The following is a 23,665-nucleotide window of genomic DNA, read 5'->3' on the forward strand; positions in this document are numbered from 1 at the left end:
GGTTTGGGAGTTATTTTGGCTTGATGCTCAGTAGCATTTCTTTTTTTGCTTTCCTTAGCAAAATATTTTCATTTTGGAAATCTGCCTAAAGAGTAAACTAACATACTGCTGATACCCTGACCTTGCACATGTTCCACCACTATCTCCTGTTAGAGGATGTTGCTACTGAGGGTTAGCTCTGGGGATAGAAGCTGTGGTTAACACAACTCGTACTGCCCTGGGTTACCCACCTCCTCTTCCAGGTTCCCTAGTACAGCCAGCCCTGGGTTGGTGGCTGAACTGTACTTTGTAGCTTTCACTTTTGTTTTTAGCTGTTTTGTTGAGATAAAATTCACATACCATAAAATCCATCTAACGTGTAGGCTCACTGTCTTCTAGAACATTCACAGAGTTGTGCGTTCATCACCACAATCAAATCTAGAACACTTTCACACTGAGGAGGTTTCACCGAACATTTCCAATCACCCTCATTCCATATTCTGCACAAATTAGGTAGCCTTGACTCTTGATCTTCAATATGACTGATGGCTTTGTTCCCAAACCAAATAACCACCTCAATTCTGTAGACACTGCATGCCCTTTATTCCATTATTATGAAATAAAATCCTCATTTATCCTTTTTCAATTTCTTCCAATAAAATTTGAGCTCCTCAGAGATGTTTTTTTCTGATAAATAAGTCTAAGGACAAAACTTAAAAAATTTCAAGCCTTCCTAATTAACCATTGGACAAAACGAAAAACAAAAAAACACAGCAAAAATAAATAAATAACCCACCAAAAAAAAAACAGTCTCAGAAAGAGAAGAACAAGATGATGTCCTCCCTTGTCCATAGATTCAGAGAGAGAGACACCAATTCTATATCTTTAAACTCTTTCCCAAATGTAATCTAATAAGGCATCAGATTGACACCATTCACAAAGAATTAATCTCGATCTCCTGTTCAACATAGACACAGCATTTTTGAACAAGGACTTCTTACAGAAACCCCTGACTTCAGAAATTGTTGCCATATCCTAAATATAGTTTTGTAATAGGTTGTCTTGCTTGATAAGTTGTTACCCTGGTGGTGATGCTATAACTGTCATCTCTGTATTTTTTTTTTTATTAATTAACGGAAAAAAAGAAATTAACCCAACATTTAGAAATCATACCATTCTACATATGCAATCAGTAATTCTTAACATCATCACATAGATGCCTGATCATCATTTCTTAGTACATTTGCATCGGTTTAGAAGAACTAGCAACACAACCGAAAAAGGTATAGAATATTAATATAGAGAAAAAAATAAAAGTAATAATAGTAAAAAACAAAACAAAACAAAAACCTATAGCTCGGATGCAGCATCATTCAGTGTTTTAACATGATTACTTTACAATTAGGTATTATTGTGCTGTCCATTTTTGAGTTTTTGTATCTAGTCCTGTTGCACAGTCTGTATCCCTTCAGCTCCAATTACCCATTATCTTACCCTGTTTCTAACTCCCGCTGGACTCTGTTACCAATGACATATTCCAAGTTTATTCTCGAATGCCGATTCACATCATTGGGACCATACAGTATTTGTCTTTTAGTTTTTGGCTAGACTCACTCAGCATAATGTTCTCTAGGTCCATCCATGTTATTACATGCTTCATAAGTTTATCCTGTCTTAAAGCTGCATAATATTCCATCATATGTATATACCACAGTTTGTTTAGCCACCCGTCTGTTGATGGACATTTTGGCTGTTTCCATCTCTTTGCAATTGTAAATAACGCTGCTATAAACATTGGTGTGGAAATGTCCGTTTGAGTTTTTGCCCTTAATTCATTTGAGTAGATTCCCAGCAATGGTATTGCTGGGTCATATGGCAATTCTATATTCACCTTTTTGAGGAACCGCCAAACTGCCTTCCACAGTGGTTGCACCATTTGACATTCCCACCAACAGTGGATAAGTGTGCCTCTTTCACCGCATCCTCTCCAGCACTTGTCATTTTCTGTTTTGTTGATAATGGCCATTCTGGTGGGTGTGAGATGATAATCTCATTGTGGTTTTGATTTGCATTTCTCTAATGGCCAGGGACATTGAGCATCTCTTCATGTGCCTTTTGGCCATTTGTATTTCCTCTTCTGAGAGGTGTCTGTTCAAGTCTTTTTCCCATTTTGTAATTGGGTTGGCTGTCTTTTTGTTGTTGAGTTGAACAATCTCTTTATAAATTCTGGATACTAGACCTTTATCTGATATGTCATTTCCAAATATTGTCTCCCATTGTGTAGGCTGTCTTTCTACTTTCTTGATGAAGTTCTTTGATGCACAAAAGTGTTTAATTTTGAGGAGTTCCCATTTATTTATTCCTTCTTCAGTGCTCTTGCTTTAGGTTTAAGGTCCATAAAACCGCCTCCAATTGTAAGATTCATAAGATATCTCCCTACATTTTCCTCTAACTGTTTTATGGTCTTAGACCTAATGTTTAGATCTTTGATCCATTTTGAGTTAACTTTTGTATAGGGTGTGAGATATGGGTCTTCTTTCATTCTTTTGCATATGGATATCCAGTTCTCTAGGCACCATTTATTGAAGAGACTGTTCTGTCCCAGGTGAGTTGGCTTGACTGCCTTATCAAAGACCAAATGTCCATAGATGAGAGGGTCTATATCTGAGCACTCTATTCGATTCCACTGGTCGATATATTTATCTTTATGCCAATACCATGCTGTTTTGACCACTGTGGCTTCATAATATGCCTTAAAGTCAGGCAGTGCAAGACCTCCAGCTTCGTTTTTTTTCCTCAAGATGTTTTTAGCAATTCGGGGCACCCTGCCCTTCCAGATAAATTTGCTTATTGGTTTTTCTATTTCTGAAAAATAAGTTGTTGGGATTTTGATTGGTATTGCATTGAATCTGTAAATCAATTTAGGTAGGATTGACATCTTAACTATATTTAGTCTTCCAATCCATGAACACGGTATGCCCTTCCATCTATTTAGGTCTTCTGTGATATCTTTTAGCAGTTTTTTGTAGTTTTCTTTATATAGGTTTTTTGTCTCTTTAGTTAAATTTATTCCTAGGTATTTCATTCTTTTAGTTGCAATTGTAAATGGGATTCGTTTCTTGATTTCCCCCTCCGCTTGTTCATTGTTAGTGTACAGAAATGCTACAGATTTTAGAATGTTGATCTTGTAACCTGCTACTTTGCTGTACTCATTTATTAGCTCTAGTAGTTTTGTTGTGGATTTTTCTGGGTTTTCGACGTATAGTATCATATCATCTGCAAACAGTGATGGTTTTACTTCTTCCTTTCCAATTTTGATGCCTTGTATTTCTTTTTCTTGTCTAATTGCTCTGGCTAGAACCTCCAACACAATGTTGAATAATAGTGGTGATAGTGGACATCCTTGTCTTGTTCCTGATCTTAGGGGGAAAGTTTTCAATTTTTCCCCATTGAGGATGATATTAGCTGTGGGTTTTTCATATATTCCCTCTATCATTTAAAGAAAGTTCCCTTGTATTCCTATCTTTTGAAGTGTTTTCAACAGGAAAGAATGTTGAATCTTGTCAAATGCCTTCTCTGCATCAATTGAGATGATCATGTGATTTTTCTCTTTGATTTGTTGATATGGTGTATTACATTAATTGATTTTCTTATGTTGAACCATCCTTGCATACCTGGGATGAATCCTACTTGGTCATGACGTATAATTCTTTTAATGTGTTGTTGGATATGATTTGCTAGAGTTTTATTGAGGATTTTTGCATCTATATTCATTAGAGAGATTGGCCTGTAGTTTTCTGTTTTTGTAATATCTTTGCTTGGTTTTGGTATGAGGGTGATGTTGGCTTCATAGAATGAATTAGGTAGTTTTCCCTCCACTTCGATTTTTTTGAAGAGTTTGAGGAGAGTTGGTACTAATTCTTTCTGGAATGTTTGATAGAATTCACATGTGAAGCCGTCTGGTCTTGGACTTTTGTTTTTAGGAAGTTTTTGAATGACTAATTCAATTTCTTTACTTGTGATTGGTTTGTTGAGGTCATCTATGTCTTCTTGAGTCAAAGTTGGTTGTTCATGTCTTTCCAGGAACCCGTCCATTTCCTCTAAATTGTTGTATTTATTAGCGTAAAGTTGTTCATAGTCTCCTGTTATTACCTCCTTTATTTCTGTGAGGTCAGTAGTTATGTCTCCTCTTCCATTTCTGATCTTATTTATTTGCATCCTATCTCTTCTTCTTTTTGTCAATCTTGCTAAGGGCCCATCAATCTTACTGATTTTCTCATAGAACCAACTTCTGGTCTTGCTGATTTTCTCTATTGTTTTCATGTTTTCAATTTCATTTATTTCTGCTCTCATCTTTGTTATTTCTTTCCTTTTGCTTGCTTTGGGATTCGTTTGCTGTTCTTTCTCCAGTTCTTCCAAGTGGACAGTTAATTCCTGCATTTTTGCCTTTTCTTCTTTTCTGATATAGGCATTTAGGGCAATAAATTTCCCTCTTAGCACTGCCTTTACTGCGTCCCATAAGTTTTGATATGTTGTGTTTTCATTTTCCTTTGCCTCGAGGTATTTGCTAATTTCTCTTGCAATTTCTTCTTTGACCCACTCGTTGTTTAAGAGTGTGTTGTTGAGCCTCCACGTTTTTGTGAATTTTCTGGCACTCCTCCTATTATTGATTTCCAACTTCATTCCTTTATGATCCGAGGAAATGTTGTGTATGATTTCAATCTTTTTAAATTTGTTAAGACTTGCTTTGTGACCCAGCATATGGTCTATCTTTGAGAATGATCCATGAGCACTTGAGAAAAAGGTGTATCCTGCTGTTGTGGGATGTAATGTCCTATAAATGTCTGTTAAGTCTAACTCATTAATAGTAATATTCAGATTCTCTATTTCTTTATTGATCCTCTGTCTAGATGTTCTGTCCATTGATGAGAGTGGTGAATTGAAGTCTCCAACTATTATGGTATATGAGTCTATTTCCCTTTTCAGTGTTTGCAGTGTATTCCTCACGTATTTTGGGGCATTCTGGTTCGGTGCGTAAATATTTATGATTGTTATGTCTTCTTGTTTAATTGTTCCTTTTATTAGTATATAGTGTCCTTCTTTGTCTCTTTTAACTGTTTTACATTTGAAGTCTAACTTGTTGGATATTAGTATAGCCACTCCTGCTCTTTTCTGGTTGTTATTTGCATGAAATATCTTTTCCCAACCTTTCACTTTCAACCTATGTTTATCTTTGGGTCTAAGATGTGTTTCCTGTAGACAGCATATAGAAGGATCCTGTTTTTTAATCCATTCTGCCAATCTATGTCTTTTGATTGGGGAATTCAGTCCATTGACATTTAGTGTTATTACTGTTTGGATAATATTTTCCTCTAACATTTTGCCTTTTGTATTATATATATCATATCTGATTTTCCTTCTTTCTACACTCTTTTCCATATCTCTCTCTTCTGTCTTTTTGTATCTGACTCTAGTGCTCCCTTTAGTATTTCTTGCAGAGCTGGTCTCTTGGTCACAAATTCTTTCAGTGACTTTTTGTCTGAGAATGTTTTAATTTCTCCCTCATTTTTGAAGGATAATTTTACTGGATATAGGAGTCTTGGTTGGCAGTTTTTCTCTTTTAGTATTTTAAATATATCATCCCACTGTCTTCTAGCTTCCATGGTTTCTGCTGAGAAATCTGCACATAGTCTTATTGGGTTTCCCTTGTATGTGATGGATTGTTTTTCTCTTGCTGCTTTCAAGATCCTCTCTTTCTCTTTGACCTCTGACATTCTAACTAGTAAGTGTCTTGGAGAACGCCTATTTGCGTCTAATCTTTTTGGGGTGCGCTGCACTTCTTGGATCTGTAATTTTAGGTCTTTCATAAGAGTTGGGAAATTTTCAGTGATAATTTCTTCCATTAGTTTTTCTCCTCCTTTTCCCTTCTCTTCTCCTTCTGGGACACCCACAACACATATATTTGTGCGCTTCATATTGTCCTTGAGTTCCCTGATACCCTGTTCAAATTTTTCCATTCTTTTCCCGATAGTTTCTGTTTCTTTTTGGAATTCAGATGTTCCATCCTCCAAATCACTAATTCTATCTTCTGTCTCTTTAAATCTATCATTGTAGGTATCCATTGTTTTTTCCATCTTTTCTACTTTGTACTTCACTCCCATAAGTTCTGTGATTTGTTTTTTCAGATTTTCTATTTCTTCTTTTTTTCAGCCCATGTCTTCTTCATGTCCTCCCTCAATTTATTGATTTGGTTTTTGAAGAGTTTTTCCATTTCTGTTCGTATATTCAGCATTAGTTGTCTCAGCTCCTGTATCTCATTTGAACTATTGGTTTGTTCCTTTGACTGGGCCATATTCTCAATCTTCTGAGCATGGACCATTATCTTCTGCTGGCGTCTGGGCATTTAGTCAGATTTCCCTGGGTGTCGGACCCAACAAGGTTGTAAGATTTTTCTGTGAAATCTCTGGGTTCTGTTTTTCTTATCCTGCCCAGTAGGTGGTGCTCGTGGCACACGTTTGTCTCACGTGTTTGGAAGGGATCCCTCAGTCACTGTTCTCCGTGGTCTGGGGATTTCCAATCCAATTCTCTCAGTTGGTCTGGGGGGCCGCGCGTGATGGGGGCGTCAGCCGCCGCGGCTTGAGGGGACCTTGTGGCTCCTTTATTAATGCCCCTATTGGTGTTTGGTTGGATCCAGTCCCTGCCACTGTAGGAAATTCCCTCCTCTCCCTGGAGGGGTGTTGGTCGCCGGCCGCCGTGGCCTGGGGAATTCGCCACCGGAGCAGAAAGCCACCCGCGGGGGAGGGGCGTCGGTCGCCGGCCGCCGTGGCCTGGGGAATTTGCCAGTGGACCAGGAAGCCACCCGCAGGGGAGGGGCGCCGGTTGCTGGCCACCGCGGCTTGGGTAGCCCTCTGATCCAAGACTCGTAGCCGGTCCAGGAAGCCACCCGCAAAAGAGGGGCACCGGCCGCCGCGGCTTGGGAAACTTGCCTCTCCGAGACCCTCAGCTGGCCCTGGAAGGAGGGAGGGAGGTGCTCTGGCCGCCAGCTGCCGCTGCTCGTGGAATCACACGCCGCTCGGGGATCTCACCGCAGCAGAGTCTCACAGTCAGTCTAGCCAGTCCAGACTGGGGTACGCTGTGTGTCCATTCCCTGCCATGGCCCCGGGAGCTGTTCTGCACTGTTTCTGTTCACCTAGTAGTTGCTCTGGAGGAGGAACTAAGACGCATGTACCTTACTAAGCCGCCATCTTGGCCCCTCTGTATTCTTAAATGGTCTAAATCCTTATAAGATTTATTTGTCAAATTAGTCTCATTGGGATTTCCCTCTCCTTCCACAAGAATAGAGGTAATACAAATCCACACCTCTGTTACCATTCTTCCTTAAATAGAGTTTGAAAAAACAAGGTCTCATTTCAATGAATTCTGTCCTGACCCACAGGACAGTCAACGGGGTCCGCCACCTGCTGAGGGAAGAATGGCTGTGGGACAGAGAGATGCAAGAAGGACAGCAAGACAGGATTCTGATCAAGCTGCAAATTTTATTAAGCAAGCCGGGTGTATATATACCAACTTGGGGAGGGAGTAGGGTATGTGGAGCATTATGATAGAAGGGAGTTCGCGCCGGCGGGAAGGGCTGGTTAGATAATTGGTGGGGAGTTCGCCCCGGCGGGAAGGTCCCGGCGGGAACCTATTTCCGTGAAGAACCTTGTTGTACTATATAGATGCCATTGCATCAGCCGGGGTGACCATGTTGGCTCAATCGCCATCTTAGCTTAGCCTCTGATCCCCAACAGAATTCTTCTTGTGGCTTCCTGTTGAGTCTGCTTCTTGTGTCTTTACAGAAGTCTGTTACGCCACATGCTTTTAGAGGCTGCTCTGCTGTCTCCCTAAAATGGGTCTTCGTAATTTAGGTGTGTCACTCCAACCTTCCCTTTAATAAAGCCAGGCTCTATTTAAGTGGCCCTCCTTGGTTCCCTGAAATGTCTCATGATGACTTCCTGTGGTGGCTGTCCCTGCCTGGGTCTCTGTCGGGAAGGCACATGCATTCCTATGCGAGGAATCTCTTTGACCACATTAGACATGAGACCCTCCACTTGTCCCAAAGCCACTTCTTCAACAACTGTGACACTCGGCCAAGTTTTGTGGAACAGGCAGAAATGGCTCCCGACGAAACAAAAGAGACGACACGAAGCCTTTTCAGAATGTTCCTCGATCTCTTGGCTCTATTGACATCTTCCTTCTCTTTGGTCACAACCTCACCAGCTTGATTATCTGCTTTTGGACTCTCAGCTGACTAGGATCAGTTGTTTAGAAGGATTTGGTGCTGCTAGAACCTGGCACACTGTCCATGCCCACAGGCAAAAGAGGAAGAGACAGAAAAACTATGAAAAGCAGACACAAGAGCTCAGAAGTTTCAGGAGGCTGACATCCACTTGTGAAAAGCCAGCTATTCTACCACCCCAAAAGGAACTGGACCAGAGAAGGTTGCAAGGATTGAAATAGGCTCAACATACTGTATTAAACATTTTCAGAGGGGCCGTAGTAAGTCTGGGAATTAATATGTAGCAGACGCTGTCAGTGCCCTTGTTCTAGGTTGCTAGCTGCCAGAATGCAATATACCAGAAATGAATGGCTCTTAAAAAGGGGAATTTAATAAGTTGATAGTGGACAGTTCTAAGGCCAAGAAAATGTCCCAATTAAAACAAGTCTTTAGAAATGTCCAATCAAAGGCACCCAGGGAAAGACAGCTTGGTTCGAGAAGGCCAGTGAAGTTCAGGGTTTCTCTCTCAAGTGGAAGGGCACATGGTGAACACAGTCAGGGTTCCTCTCTCATCTGGAATGGCACATGGCAAACATGGCATCATCTGCTAGCTTCTTCTCCTGGCTTCCTGTTTCATGAAGCTCCCCGGGAGATATTTTCCTTCTTCATCTCCAAAGGTCGCTGGCTGGCGGACTCTGCGTCTCGTGGCTATGTCGTTCTGCTCTGCTCTCTCTGAATCTCTTTCATTCTCCAAAATGTTTCCTTTTATAGGACTCCAGAAACTTATCAAGACCCACCCAAATGGGTGGAGACATGTCGTCACCTAATCCAGTTTAACAACCATTCTTGATTAAATCACATCTCCAAGGAGAGGATCTGATTACAGTTTCAAATATACAGTATTGAAGATGGATTATTCTGCCTTTAAGAAATGGGATTTATATGAAAACCTGGCTCTTCTAGGGGACATACATCCTTTCAAACCAGCATTGCCCTGCTCTCAGATCTCACCTGTGCTGGTTTGAAAGGATTATATACCCTAGAAAAGCCATGGTTTAATCCTGATCCAGTCATGTGGGAGCAACTGTTTCTTTTAATCCCTATTCAATAACGTAGGTTGGAATCTTTTTTTAAATTTATTTATTTTTTTGATACTATAACCACATACGAACACAAGCATTCTTATCATATGATCATTCCGTTCTTGTTATATAATTAGTAACTCACACTATCATCACATAGTTGTATATTCATCATTATGATCATTTCTTAGAATATCTGCATCAATTCAGAAAAGGCAATAAAAAGAAAACAGAAAAAAATTCATACAGACCATACCTCTCCCCCTCCCTGTCACTGATCACCAGAATTTCAATCTACTAAATTTATTTTAACATTTGTTCCCCCTATTATTTATTTATTTTTAATCCATATGTTTTACTTGTTCGTTGATAAGGTAGATAAAAGGAGCATCAGACACAAGGCTCTCACAACCACACAGTCATACTGTGACAGCTGTATCATCATACAATTATCTCCAAGAAACATGGCCGCCGGAGCACAGCTCCATATTTTCAGGCATTTCCCTCCAGTCTCTCCATTACACCTTAACTAAACAGGTGGTATCTATTTAATGCACAAGAATAACCTCCAGAATAACTTCTCGATGCTGTTTAGAATCTCTCAGCCATTGACACTTTATTTTGTCTCATTTCACTCTTCCCCCTTTCAGTTGAGAAGGTTTTGTCAATCTCTTGATGCCAAGTTCCAGCTCATTCTAGGACTTCTGTCCCACATTGCCAGAAAGGTCCACACCCCTGGGAGTCATGCCCATGAAGAGAGGGGAGGGCAGTGAGTTTGCTTGCTACGTTGGCTGGGAGAGGCCACATCTGAGCAGCAGAAGAGACTCTCTGGGGGTAACTCTTAGGCCTAATTTTAAGTAGGCTTAACCTATCCTTTGCAGGATTAAGTTTCATATGAACAAACCCCGAGATTGGAAGCTCGGCCTATTGCTTTGGTTGTCCCCACTGCCTATGAGAATATCAAGAATTCTCCACTTGGGGAAGTTGAATTTTCTCCCTTTCTCACCATTCCCCCTAGGGGACTCTGCAAATACTTCCCTATTCACTGTTCAAATTGCTCTAGGATTTATCGGGGCATCACTCTGGACAAACCTACAAAATCTCATGCCCTACACGAGGTTCTAAGTAGTTTGGTGTTTGATTAAGCTGTCTACATAAGTTATATTAGGAAATGCACTAATCAAAATATAAATTTTGCACTAAATAAATATTTTTTGCTTGTCTCAAACATACGTTAAAGTTTTAAAATATTAATTACCATCTATTTTCTACACCCTGCATTATTGACATTCCTTTGTTCTTCCTCATGCAGAAACATTTTTAAATTTGCACTTTTAGTCACTATCATTATACACTCTAGGCATTCCTAGATTAAACCATCTCAGTCTTTATAGTCTATCTTTCCTTTTGATTTCATTTGTGCCCCCAGGCCTCCTCTCTCTATCATCCTCACATTCAGCTTCATTCAGTGTTCTAACATTATCATATTACAGTTAGATAGTATTGTGCTATCCATTTCTGAATTTTCATAATCAGTCCTGTTGCACAATCTGTATCCCTTCAGCTCCAATTACCCGTATCTACCCTATTTCTATCTCCTGATGGTCTCTGTTACCAACTGAAATTCTCCAGGTTTATTCACTAATGTCAGTTCATATTAGAGACCATACAGTATTTGTCCTTTTGTTTCTGGCTAATCTCACTCAGCATAATGTCCTTAAGGTCATCCATGTTGTTACATACTTCATGACTTTATTCCATCTTACAACTACATAATATTCCATCATATGTATAAACCACAGCTTGCTTAGCCACTTGTCTGTTGATGGACATGTTGGCTGTTTCCATCTCTTGGCAATTGTAAATAAGATGCTATAAACATTGGTGTGCAAATGTCTGTTTGTGTCCTTGCCCTCATGGGCAAGACAATACTTAGCTTATGGCAATTCTATACTTAGCTTCTTGAGGAATCGCCACACTGCTTTCCACAGCGGTTGTACCATTTGACATTCCCACCAACAGTGGATAAGTGTGCCTCTTTCTCCACATCCTCTCCAGCACTTGTTGTTTTCTGTTTTATTGATAATGGCCATTCTGGTGGGTGTGAGAAGATATCTCATTGCGGTTTTGATTTGCATCTCCCTAATGGCCAGGGAAGTTCAGCATCTTTCATGTGCCTTTTGGCCATTTGTATTTCCTCTTCTGAGAACTGTCTGTTCATGTCTTTTGCCCATTTTGTAATTGGGTTGTCTGTCTTTTTGTTATTGAGTTGAACAATCTCTTTATATATTCTGGATACTAGACCTTTATCTGATATATCATTTCCAAATATTGTCTCTCATTGTGTAGGCTGTCTTTTTACTTTCTTGATGAAGATCTTTGATGCACAAAAGTGTTTAATTTTGAGGAGTTCCCTTTCTTTCTTCAATGCTCTTGCTTTGGGTGTAAAGTCTAGGAAACCACCTCCTATTATAAGATTCATAAGATATTTCCCTGCATTTTTCTTCTAAAAGTTTTATGATCTTAGATCTACTGTTTAGGTCTTTGATCCATTTTGAGTTAATTTTTGTATAGGGTGTGAGGTATGGATCCTCTTTCATTCTTTTGCATGTGGATATCCAGTTCTCTAGGCACTATTTATTGAAGAGACTGTTCTGTCCCAGGTGAGTTGGCTTGACAGTCTTATCAAAGATCAATCGTCCATAGTTGAGAGGGTTTATATCTGAACACTCTAGTCAATTCCATTGGTCAGTATATCTATCTTTATGCCAGTACCATGCTGTTTTGACCACTGTAGCTTCATAATATGCTTAAAGTCAAGTAGCATGAGGCTTCCAACTTCATTTTTCTTTCTCAGGATATTTTTAGCTATTTGGGGCACCCTGCCCATCCAGATAAATTTGGCTATTGGTTTTTTCTATTTCTGAAAAGTAAGTTTTTGGGATTTTAATTGGTATTGCATTGAATCTGTAAATCAATTTAGGTAGAATTGGCATCTTAACTATATTTAGTCTTCCAATCCATGAACATAGTATGCCCTTCCATATCTAAATTCCATACCTAAATTTATTTAGGTCTTCTGTGATTTCTTTTGATAATTTCTTGTAGTTTTCTTTGTATAGGTCTTTTGTATCTTTAGTTAAATTTATTCCTAAATATTTTATTCTTAAGTTTGCAATTGTAAATGGATTTTTTTTCTTGATTTCCCCCTCAGATTGTTCATTACTAGTGTATAGAAACACTACAGATTTTTGGGTGTTGATCTTGTAAACTGCGACTTTGCTGTACTCATTTATTAGCTCAAGTAGTATTGCTGTGGATTTTTCAGGGTTTTTGACATATAGTATCACATTATCTGCAAACAGTGAGAGTTTATTTCTTCCTTTCCAATTTTGATGCCTGGTATTTCTTTTTCTTGTCTAATTGCTCTGGCTAGACCTTTCAACACAATGTTGAATAACAGTGGTGATAGTGGACATCCTTGTCTTGTTCTTGATCTTAAGGAGAAAGTTTTCATTTTTTCCCCATTGAGGATGATGTTAGCTGTAGGTTTTTCATATATTCCCTTTATTATGTTGAGGAAGTTCCCTTGTTCCTATCCTTTGAAGAGTTTTCAACAAAAAAGGATGTTGAATTTTGTCAAATGCCTTTTCTGCATCAATTGAGATGATCATGTGGTTTTTCTGCTTTGATTTATTGATATGGTGTATTACATTAATTGGTTTTCTTATGTTGAACCACTCTTGCATACCTGGGATGAATCCTACTTGGTCATGGTGTATAATTCTTTTAATGTGCTGCTGGATTCAATTTGCAATAATTTTGTTGAGGATTTTTGCATCTATATTCATTAAAAAGATTGGTCTGTAGTTTTCATTTCTTTTAATATCTTTGTCTGGCTTTGGTATGAGGGTGATGTTGGCTTTGTAGAATGAGTTAGGTAGCTTTCCCTCCTCTTCAATTTTTTTAAGAGTTTGAGCAGGATTGGTACTAATTCTTTCTTGAATTTTTGGTAAATTCACATGTGAAGCTATCTGGTCCTGGACTTTTCTTTTTGGGGAACTTCTTAATGACTGATTCAATTTCTTTACTTGTGATTGGTTTGTTGATGTAGTCTATTTCTTCTCGAGTCAATGTTGGTTGTTCGTGCCTTTCTAGGAAGTTGTCCATTTCATCTACATTTTCTAGCTTATTAGCATAAAGTTGTTCATAGTATCCTCTCATTACTTCCTTTATTTCTGTGGGGTCAGTGGTTATGTCTCCTCTTCCATTTCTAATTTTATTTATTTGCATCCTCTCTCTTCTTCTTTTTGTCAGTCTTGCTAAGGGCCCATCAATCTTACTGATTTTCTCATAGAACCAACTTATGGTTTTTTTGATTTTCTCTATTGTTTCCATGTTCTCAATTTCATTTATTTCTGTTCTAATCTTCATTATTTCTTTCCTTTTGCTTGCTTTAGGGTTAGTTTGCTGTTCTTTATCTAGTTCTTCCAAGTGGACAGTTAATTCCTCAACTTTTGCTCTTTCTTCTTTTTTGATATAGGCATTTAGGGCAATAAATTTCCCTCTTAGCACTTCCTTTGCTGCATCCCATAAATTTTGATATGTTGTGTTTTCATTTTCATTTGCCTCAAGATATTTACTGATTTCTCTTGTAATTTCTTCCTTGACCTACTGGTTGTTTAAGAGTGTGTTGTTGAGACTCCATATATTTGTGAATTTTCTGAAACTCTGCCTATTATTGATTTCCAGCTTCATTTCTTTATGATCTGAGAAAGTGTTTTGCATGATTTCAATCTTTTTTTTTATTAATTAAAAAATTAACTAACACAACATTAGAAATCAATCCATTCTACATATGCAATCAGTAATTCTTAATATCATCACATAGGTGTATGGTCATCATTTCTCAGTACATATGCATCGATTTAGAGAAAGAAATAGCACGACAACAGAAAAAGAAATAAAGTGATAACACAGAGAGAAAACACAAATAAAAATAAAAAGTACAAAAATATATAAGAGAAAAAAAAAAACTATAGATCAGATGCAGCTTCATTCAGCGTTCCAACATAATTACATTACAATTAGGCAGTATTGCGCTGACCATTTTTTTTTTTTTAGACATCATACCATTCTACATATGCAATCAGTAATTCTTAACATCATCACATAGATGCATGATCATCGTTTCTTAGTACATTTGCATAGAAGAACTAGCAGTATAACAGAAAAAGATAAAGAATGTTAATATAGAGAAAAAAATAAAAGTAATAATAATAAGAACAAAACAAACAAAACAAAACAAAACAAAAGCCTATAGCTCGGATGCAGCTTCGTTCAGTATTTTAACATGATTACTTCACAATTAGGTATTATTGTGCTGTCCATTTTTGAGTTTGTGTATCTAGTCCTATTGCACCGTCTGTATCCCTTCAGCTCCAATTACCCATTATCTTACCCTGTTTCTAACTCCTGCTGAACTCTGTTACCAATGACATATTCCAAGTTTATTCTCGAATGCCGATTCACATCATTGGGACCATACAGTATTTGTCTTTTAGTTTTTGGCTAGACTCACTCAGCATAATGTTCTCTAGGTCCATCCATGTTATTACATGCTTCATAAGTTATCCTGTCTTAAAGCTGCATAATATTCCATCGTATGTATATACCAGAGTTTGTTTAGCCACCCGTCTGTTGATGGACATTTTGGCTGTTTCCATCTCTTTGCAATTGTAAATAACGCTGCTATAAACATTGGTGTGCAAATGTCCGTTTGAGTTTTTGCCCTTAATTCCTTTGAGTAGATTCCCAGCAATGGTATTGCTGGGTCATATGGCAATTCTATATTCACCTTTTTGAGGAACCGCCAAACTGCCTTCCACAGTGGTTGCACCATTTGACATTCCCACCAACAGTGGATAAGTGTGCCTCTTTCTCCGCATCCTCTCCAGCACTTGTCATTTTCTGTTTTGTTGATAATGGCCATTCTGGTGGGTGTGAGATGATATCTCATTGTGGTTTTGATTTGCATTTCTCTAATGGCCAGGGACATTGAGCATCTCTTCATGTGCCTTTTGGCCATTTGTATTTCCTCTTCTGAGAGGTGTCTATTCAAGTCTTTTTCCCATTTTGTAATTGGGTTGGCTATCTTTTTGTTGTTGAGTTGAACAATCTCATTATAAATTCTGGATACTAGACCTTTATCTGATATGTCGTTTCCAAATATTGTCTCCCATTGTGTAGGCTGTCTTTCTACTTTCTTGATGAAGTTCTTTGATGCACAAAAGTGTTTAATTTTGAGGAGTTCCCATTTATTTATTTCCTTCTTCAGTGCTCTTGCTTTAGGTTTAAGGTCCATAAAACCGCCTCCAATTGTAAGATTCATAAGATATCTCCCTACATTTTCCTCTAACTGTTCTATGGTCTTAGACCTAATGTTTAGATCTTTGATCCATTTTGAGTTAACTTTTGTGTAGGGTGTGAGATATGGGTCTTCTTTCATTCTTTTGCATATGGATATCCAGTTCTCTAGGCACCATTTATTAAGAGACTGTTCTGTCCCAGGTGAGTTGGCTTGACTGCCTTATCAAAGATCAAATGTCCATAGATGAGAGGGTCTATATCTGAGCACTCTATTCGATTCCATTGGTCGATATATTTATCTTTATGCCAATACCATGCTGTTTTGACCACTGTGGCTTCATAATATGCCTTAAAGTCTGGCATCGCTTAGTTTCCCCCAAATACTGAAATGCTTAATGGCTATCCAGGGCTTCCCACCCAGGACATCAAGCCTATTCATCTCTCTATTTCTCTGAATCATTACTTAGGTTTTCTCATGCCCCGTGGAGGAATTTTTCATGAAAATACCATGAAAATACCATTAATGACTGAATTAATGTTCTATTGCTAACTAACAAGCTACCACAAACTTAGTGACTTAAAACCACACTTACTTATTAGCTCACAGTTCTGCGAGCCAGAAACCTGGCATGACATGGCTGGGTTCTCTGCTGAGGGCCTCACGAGGCTGAAATGAAGTGTCAGAAAGACAGTTCTCATCTGAAGGCTCTGGGGAAAAAGCTTCTTCCAAGTCCATTCTTCTTGTTGGCAGAACTCTGTCTTTTGTAGCTGTGAGAATGAGGTTCTGGTTTTCCTCACTGACTATCAACTGGGGGGTCACTCTGAGCCCTTAGAGGTCACTCTCAGGTCCTTTCCTTGTGGCCCCCATAAGCTGCTCACAGCACAGATAACTGCATTCTTTTGGGTCAGCTAGAAGGTGAGCTTGATTTCCCCTTCTACAACCAGCCAAAGAAAACTTTCTGCTCTTTTAGGGCTCATGGGATTAGGTTAGGCCCTATCTTAGTATATGGGCTGATTTGTATATGCAAAACCTCTTTTGTCAGGTAATATAATGTAATAGGCTATCATATTCATAGGGAAGATAATTATAAAAGGGCAAGGGTCATTGGAAATAAGTTTAGAATTCTGCCTACCACAACTACTTTTGCAGTCATCATCTTCATCATCATCCAGCACAAATTATTTTTCTCACTTTGGGGAAAAGAGAATTATTCCTCCTTCCATGAAATAGAATCCTGAACACATAGCAAGGATTTGAGAAATTAAATTCATTTGAACACATATGTTCTTAGCTACTACTGTGTGCAGACATCATGCTTAAGTTGAATGCCTTGAGTACTTACTGTAAAATTTTTGTATATTTGTATTATTTTAATGCTTCTTCACTCTTGGTCACCTGCACTGTAATGATGTTCATTCATGCATTCATGAAATGGGCAATTTATTGAGTTTCCAGTATATGTTGGGCATAGTTTTGACATTGTAACAACAATCAGTTTCATTCAACCAGGATTTACAATGGCCCATCACAGTGGGTCTCACACATAGTAATTTGTTTACTCCAGTTTGCAGAGCTAAGTAACTGGACTATAATACTGGTGAATGTTCTACCTCCTAAGAGCATTCAAAATGATCAAGCTATAACAAAAGACAAAAGCTGTTGATTTTGGAAGAAAACAGTTCACTCCATGGGTGACTTATCTGGGCCACCTAGCACTCTTAGAGCCCACTCCATAGAAACAGACAGTAGCAAGTGTGAAAATTGCAGAGGACCTGGGCTGTGGCTGAAGGCTCCCTGCTCAGTAATTCCTGCACTTGGGATAATGCTCTGCCTTTGCCATCTTACCATTCTTGAACACACTGGACCCTGCACATTAGGTAGCCAGTCCTGGTGTACAGGCATTACCAGCCCATCAAAGAGGGGTCCAGCCTCATTTGGAGGATGTGGGGCTTTTAAAAGAGGAAGTTAAAGAGAAAGCCAGAGATTGCAGGTAGGAGAGGGCCATTATTGTGAGCATGACGCACTTTAGTTGAAGGCAATTAGGACTTTATCCTAGAGAAAATGGGCTTTGAGCCAGAGTGGCATGGCCAGATTAGCAAGAACACACACTCTTGCTAAAATAAGAGCAGCCTAGAGCAGTAACTAGTTAAGAAGTTATGGCAGGGCACAACAAAAAAGAAGTGATTGAAGCTATTACTTCACACTTACTTGAATGGCTATTATTTAAAAACAAACAAACAGAAAATGACACGTTGGTAAGGATGCAGAGGAGTAGAAATGTGCATGTATTGCTGGTTGGAATGTAAAATGGTGTAGCTGCTGTGAAGAGCAGTCTGGTTGTTCCTTAGAAACTTAAGTATAAAGATATTGTATGAGCTTAGAATTCCATTTCTGTATATATACCCCAGAGAACTGAAAGCAGGGACACAGACAGATATTTATACACCAATTTTCATAGCAACATATTTAGAATAGCCAAAAAGTCAAAGCAGTCCAATGGTCCATCAATGCATGAACAGATAAATAAAATTGAATATTATTCAGCTGTATGAATGCTATTCTTAAACATGCTAGCTAAAACATGGAAATATTAAAATAAGCAAAATCAACCAGACATAACAGGACAAATACCGTATGACCTCACTTCTATGAAATAAGTAAAATAAGCAATTTTCACAGATACAGGAATTAGAGTACAGGGTACCTGGGGCATGGTGGGGGATGGAATGGATAGTTAACAGCTTTTGTTTGGAAGGATAGAAACATTCTGGTAATGGATAGTGGTGATGGTAGCACAACACTGTGAATGCAATTAACACACTTAGTTCTATACTTGTAAGTGGTTAAAATGGGAAATGACATGCTGTATATATGTTACCACCATAAAAATTAAAACGGAAAAAACGTGATTGCAGTTATCCAAGAGAGTGATGGCGAAAGCCTAAATTAGCATAATAGTTATAAGGATAAGGAGAAGAAAATGGATCCACTAAATTTTAAGGAAGAAAACTCAGTAGTCCTTAATGACTGTTGTTGGGGCTCAGAGAGAGGGCAGAGTCAAGGGTACCTCCCAGTTTCCAGGTTCAGACCCAAAAGCAGATAATTTTCTACCTCAGATTGAAAATGCATCAATAGCAGCAGGTTTGGGGGACAGCTCAGGAACTGGGGAGACGAATAATTTAAGATGAGACTTATTGTGAAGACGTGCATCTTTCCAAATTAATCTATAGGTTCAACATAATCCCAGTCAAAATCCCAGAAGGCATTGTGTGTGTGTGTGTGTGTGCGTGTGAGTGAGTGAGTGAGTGAGTGTTTTACAGTGACAAGCTGATTCTAAAATGTATGTAGACATGCAAAGGACTTAGAAAAGCCAAAACACTTTTGAAAAAAGAACAAAGAGGACTTACGCTAGTTGATTTAAAGATACGTCGTAAACCGCGACTGACGGTGGAAGTAGCGAACCCGGAGCATCAATACCCGTTTGCCAGCGCCCAGCCAAGGTCGGGGAGAAGACAGACCCCTCACGCCTGCAGACCCCGTTCCGGAGCACGGAGCACGTGGAAGCTGAACAGAGCAAATGCTTCTAGATGAGTCGCACAAGGAGGAGGTCCGCCTGCGGGTGAAGAGCGCTCCCGGCTGCCCAGGTTCAGGGAGCAAGTTTCCCAGGTTGGAAGAAAGTGATTTCCGTGTTTAACAAGGATGAACAACGTCTATTCGAAAGAGGTAAATCTCCCAAGTCTCAAGGAAATAATTTATGATTAAAGGAAGCGTTGAAGGCAGAGAAGGAATTGGGAACAATTTGGTTTAAAACCAAATACATAGTCAAGGGAAAAAAAGCAAAAACACAAAAAACAGATGAGATCGAAGGTTGGGAACCTCCAAAAGTTGCTCTTGAAGATGCAGCAGCTGATTCAAGTGACATCTTGAGTGAGCCTATGTCCTGGCCAGCCTGGGAAGACGACACTAAAGTCTCTACTCAATATACTACCCTGGCCAGCTCAGGAAATAGCTCCAGGTGGAGCACTGAGTCAGCTGGAAAGTTGGTCAGAGTTAGAGGACAAAGCAAAGGTGATCTAACTGATAACTGGGAAGAATTAGAATGATGGTGTAAGAGGAAATACTATGTAAAAGTAAAAGTCCACAATTTCCATATATTTTCAAACCATGTTGGCATAATATTGCACCTTTGTATTTAATTTTACTGAGATTTTTAGAATTTGCTAGTATCATAGTATTTTTTTATTAGTATATCATTAAGTTGCTTAGTCTGTTTCCCATATTAAAAACAGAGGCAAACGGGCCTCTGTTTCACATTTGGAACTTTATTTTCATATGTTGAATTCTGAAATTCCCCAACCATACTGTGCATCCTTAGTGAATATATACAGGGTTTGTACATTTGATTGTCTTATTGTACTACTTACAATCCATGTTTTGTTGAAACTGGGATGTGAATTTTTGATGCTGTCCACGAAGGTATCAGGTATGATTTGCAGTTTGCCACAAAATTATTTTCATGCCATCCTTAGTTGTTCTTTGCTTCAGTATTTATATACTTTATTCTTACATGCAACATATATGTACAGTTTATGAAACACAGAATGTAGCAGTTGTGCAATTCTTTTCTGTTGCCAGAAAATTGCAATCCAGGTGGTAAAATGAACCTTCCAAAGGTTATGTTAAATGTATAGCAAATTACAATTTCTTATTATTAAATTAAAAATTTGTAAACAGATTAAATACTGGAACAACAAAGGTTATATTTGAGTATATATTCAGCTTTAAAATGCACATTCCCTATTGCCTAGGGAAGCATATCTTCTAGAGTGCACACTGATTAGGTAATGGTGGTTCCTGTTTTCAGATTTTACTTTTACTTCTCCTGAACTTTTTTTTAATGTTTTTATTCAGAAAACAAACATTCTTAACATACACAATACATGATATACAATCAATGGCTCACAATATCATCACATAGTTGTATATTCATCATCATGATCATTTTAGAAAATTTGCATAGCTCTAGAAAAAAGAAATAAAAAAAAAAAACTCATGCATACCATACCCCTTACCCCTCCATCTCATTGACCACTAGTATTTCCATCTACCCAATTTATTTTAACTTTTGTTCCCCTTATTATTTGTTTACTTTGTTATCTATATTTTTTACTCATCTGTCCATACCCTAGGTAAAGGGAACATCAGACGCAAAGTTTTCAAAATCACACAGTCACATTGTAAACATTTTATCTTCATACAATCATCTTCCAGAAACAAGGCTACTGGAACATAGCTCTACAGTTTCAGGTACTTCCCTTTAGCCACTCAAACACACCATAAACTGAAAATGTCCTGAACTTTTAAATATTGATCTTTATTTCCTTCTAAAAATGTGTTCTTTTTTGTTTACAGTTTAAAGAATGCTATAAACTGTGGATAATTTTAGGTACTTAATGCTTTTAATTTTGTCTAGAAAGCATTAACTTGCTCACCGAGTTCAAACTGTATAAAAATACTGGAAGTGCCTCTTTTCCGTTATGCTCAGCATTTTGGTTTTTCAAATTAGGATACTTGTTGTGGTTAATGTTACATCTGTTAGAAATTATCTCCCCCATAAAAATAATTCATGGTTAATTTGAGCACATCACTAGGAATTATTTCTCTCTCTCTCATTCATATTTGAATTCTCTGTAGACTTGCTAATTGTCTTTGAAATTGGAATCCCATGTATCAAGAATATAAGTAATGTGTTTCTAGCAATATGGCTCTTATCAAGTAGGTGTGCAAATATCTATCTTAGGTAAAGGTGGTTTGAAAGAAGAGGTGTGTGTGTGTATTTGTTGTTGTTAAAAACAAAACATAAAGCCTCCAGTTACCTGCCAAACCCCAAACAGGACCATTCCAGCCAATCCTAAAGAACACCTAGGGCAATATATAAGATTCCACAAGGTTCCCATGCACTAGAGTAACTTTCCAGAAGCCTACAACCTCCACATGGGTCTCTGGTCCAAATAAGTCCTGAAACCTAGAGGGCCCAACCTCTCCAGAACACCATAGTTCCATTTCCCTATGCCATGTTATTGACAGCCCTTTCCAACATGAAAAAGTTAGAATGGCCATAGCCCAAATACCCCTGAAGAGAGGGATGGAAAGATCAAAGGTGATGGTGGAGTTATACAGTGAAGATAGGATTGAACAAATGAATATGATTGCTGAATCTTTAAATTGATATCTCTTTTGATGTCCAGTATCTTAGAGCAGCTAGAAGTAAAAACCTAAAATTGTGGAATTATAACCCATGTCAAACTCTGAAAAATAGTTTATAACTAATTGTAGTTCTGTGCATTGAAATGTACTGCTTTTTTATACATATATGTTATTTTCACAAAAAAGAAGGAAAAAAATTGATTGTGATAATAAAAAAGTATATTTAAGCCTTCTAGCTTCCTATATTCTAGAGCAGCTAGAAGGAAAACATCTGAGAGGATTATATGGCAGCCCATGAGAAATTCTGGGATCTATCCTGTAACTACTTGTTGAACAGTGCTTTGAAAACTATTGCTTTTTTATTTCTTTGCTTTGTATATATGTTATACTATACAATAAAAAAGTTTGAAAAAAGTTAACAGCCCCCCAAAATAAATAAAAATAAAAAATTCCAGTTACGTTATACTTTCCCCTCACATATGTAAAACAAAACGAAATACACTGTTCTCAAATTGTTCATTGTGCACTGTTATGTGGTTTCATTTCAGTGACTGTTCTATTTAACATTCCTTTGGAATATCTGAACATACCTGGTGGCAAAACACACTTAGAACATAGTACATAAGTAAATAAATATATATATGTGTAATAGAACAAGAATTTTACTTGACAAAGCCTTGAAAGAGGGGCAGGTTTTAAAGTAGTATTAAAATACAAATTCCAGTTTTTCTTAGAACCTAGAATTGTGGAGGGTTTTTTTGTTTCATAATGTAGAAGAAAGCTTATTATTTTTTTCTTTTTAAATTTTTTTAAACATAATAACATACAAACACAAACATTCTTACCATATGATCATTCCATTCTTGGTATATAATAAAAAATTCACAATATCATCACCATGATCATTTCTTAGAACATTTGCATCAATTCAGAAAAATAAATAAAAAGAAAAAAACTCCTACATACCATTCCTCTTACCCCTCCCTCTCATTGACTGCTAATATTTCCATCTACCCAATATATTTTAGTCTTTGTTTCCCCTATTTTTTTCTATACACCTTACCACTCCCTTTTATTGATCACTAGCATTTCAATCTACTAAATTTATTTTAACATTTGTTAAAATGTTATTTATTTTTAATCCATGTGTTTTACTCATCTGTTCACACCATAGAAAAAAGGAGCATCATGCACAAGATTTTCACAATCATACATTCACATTGTGAAAGCTATATCATTATATGATCATCTTCAAGAAACATGGCTACGGGAACACAGCTCTACAATTTCAGGTAGTTCCTTCCAGCCTTTCCAATATACCTTAACTAAAAAAGGTTATATCTATGTAATGCATAAGAATAACCTCCAGGATAACCTCTCGACTCTGAAATCTCTCAGCCATTGACACTTTATTGTGTCTCATATCTCTCTTCCTCTTTTTAGTTGAGAAGGTTTTCTCAATCCCTTGTTGCTGAGTCTCAGCTCATTCCGGGATTTCTGTCCCACGTTGCCAGGAAGGTCCACACCCCTGGGAGTCACGTCCCACGTAGAGAGGGGGAGGGAAGTGAGTTTGCTTATCGTGTTGGCCGAGACAGGGAGGCCTAATCTGAACAACAAAAGAGGTTCTCTGGGGGTGACTCTTCAGCCTAATTTTAATTAGGCTTAGCCTATCGTTTGTAGGGATAAATTTCATATGAACAAACCCCAAGATTGAGGGCTCAGCCTATTGCTTTGGTTGTCCACACTGCTTGTGAGAATATCAGAAATTCT

The 23,665-nt window shown here is 38.0% G+C and overlaps 1 pseudogene; it reads left to right on the forward strand.

Moving 5' to 3' along the window:
- The window catches only part of LOC143665223 (testis development-related protein pseudogene), a 31,415-nt pseudogene extending 11,624 nt beyond the window's left edge, over positions 1-19,791 (forward strand).
- Positions 19,792-23,665: the final 3,874 nt, after the last annotated feature.

Source organism: Tamandua tetradactyla, chromosome 21 (genome assembly GCF_023851605.1).
Source record: "Tamandua tetradactyla isolate mTamTet1 chromosome 21, mTamTet1.pri, whole genome shotgun sequence".
NCBI classification, from domain to species: domain Eukaryota; kingdom Metazoa; phylum Chordata; class Mammalia; order Pilosa; family Myrmecophagidae; genus Tamandua; species Tamandua tetradactyla.